The sequence below is a fragment of the Eleutherodactylus coqui genome, unplaced genomic scaffold (assembly GCF_035609145.1).
Source record: "Eleutherodactylus coqui strain aEleCoq1 unplaced genomic scaffold, aEleCoq1.hap1 HAP1_SCAFFOLD_431, whole genome shotgun sequence".
Taxonomy (NCBI): Eukaryota; Metazoa; Chordata; class Amphibia; order Anura; family Eleutherodactylidae; genus Eleutherodactylus; species Eleutherodactylus coqui.
The window spans coordinates 10,001-11,921 of NW_027102414.1; positions in this window are offsets into that span (position 1 = coordinate 10,001).

Below are 1,921 nucleotides of genomic sequence, written 5' to 3' on the forward strand. Positions count from 1 at the left end.
ACGCCGGCGTGTGGACCTGCTCGCCGGAGTTCGTCCGGGGCTCGGTAGGGGTGCTCGGCCCTTGAGGTCCTGCCCCGGACAGGGGCGCGGCGAGGGTCCCCTGGCCGCGTCGGCTCTCACGTCGACCCACTCTCTCGCGTGGGATGGCGGCGCGGAAGGCCTCGGCCCGGCATCTCGGAGGGGGGTCGCCCGGGCGGGCAAGCCGGCCAGCCTGCTGGCCCCGCGGCCTGCGCAGGCGGAGTGCGGGGGGGACTCTTGCTCTCGGTGGCTCTGCCCCAGGAGGGTGCGGGGTGGCGGCAGAGGGGAGGCCGCCGCGGGTGCTTCGAGTTTGAGAAATACTCACTTGGTCAGAGACCGCACACCGCTCGTTCCCTTATATGCAAAAAAGGTGTTCGTCCTGACGTTTTGCGAGGCCTTATTTTACCGTCGTCGGCGCTATCAGGGGAAACACGCCCGCTCCTTCCGTCTCCCTGGAACCGCGCCTCGGCCCCGAGGGCCCAGGTTCAACCTCATACCGGTTCTCACGACATGCATCGACACTCGGTGCAACTCCAGCAGCCGCAGCTCCCGCCGGCCCGGCCAGCCAGGTACGCACCCCTGGTCGGCGCCTGGAGCGTTTGCACTTTGTCGTTTTTTTCTCCAAGACTCCTATCTGCCAACTGCTGTGGACTTCAGCGGTGGCTGCCGCGGGCTATGCGCGGCCTCCTGGGGGTCCCGCCTGCCCGCGCAGGCAGCTAGGACGGGGTTATCAGCAAAGCCTGTGAGGCGCTCTCATGGGGAGGGGGGGCTCCGCAGCCCCCCCAAGGTGGCTTCGTACACCTCTTGAACGTTGCGGCCCGGCCGCTCGGAGAGCGGTGTCTACCCGGGCAGACAGCCTGTCGGCCCCCGCGGCCTGGACAGGCGGGAGCGGGGACTCTTGCGCTCGGGGGGCTCTGCTCCAAGGAGCGAGAGCGGACGCTCTGCTCGGCCCGGAGAGTGGGGTGGCGGGGCGCCGTCGCCTCGCTGGAACCAGGGGCGTCGTGACGTGCGCGCGCGCCTAGCCGCCGCCAGAACAGGCCGGAAAGGTTGAGCTGCATACGGATCTAAGCCGTTGCCCAAACTAACTCTGGCCCGTGTGACACAGCCGCGCGCGCGCTTTCCTACGACACTCGACCGCCGGGCTCCCTCGGCCTGGGAGGCACTCTCGGGGCAGGGGGCCACCGCAGCCCCCTTTAGGTGGCTTCGTACACCTCTTGAACGTGGCGCCCGGCCGCTCGGAGAGCGGGGTCTACCCGGGCAGACAGCCTGTCGGCCCCGCGGCCTGGGCAGGCGGAGCGGGTGCTCTTGCGCTCGGGGGCTCTGCTCGGCCCGGAGAGTTGGGTGCGGGGCGCCGTCGCCTCGCTGGAACCAGGGGCGTTGTGACGTTCGCACGCGCCTAGCCGCCGCCAGGACAGGCCGGAAAGGTTGAGCTGCATACGGATCTAAGCCGTTGCCCAAACTAACTCTGGCTCGTGTGACCGACACAGCCGCGCACGCGCTTTCCTACGACACTCGACCGCCTGGCTCCCCTCGGCCTGGGAGGCACTCTCGGGGCGGGGGGCACCGCAGCCCCCCCAAAGGTGGCTTCGTACACCTCTTGAACGTTGGGGCCCGGCCGCTCGGAGAGCGGGGTCTACCCGGGCAGACAGCCTGTCGGCCCCGCGGCCTGGACAGGCGGAGTGGGGACAAGCCAAGGCTACCGGCGGGCCTCGGACGGCCAGGGGTGGAAGGGCTCCACCTCAAGGTGGCTTCGTACACCTCTTGAACGTTGGGGCCCGGCCGCTCGGAGAGCGGGGTCTACCCGGGCAGACAGCCTGCTGGCCCCGCGGCCTGGACAGGCGGAGCGGGGAACCTTGCGCTCGGGGGCTCTGCTCGGCCCAGAGAGTGGGGTGCGGGGCGCCGT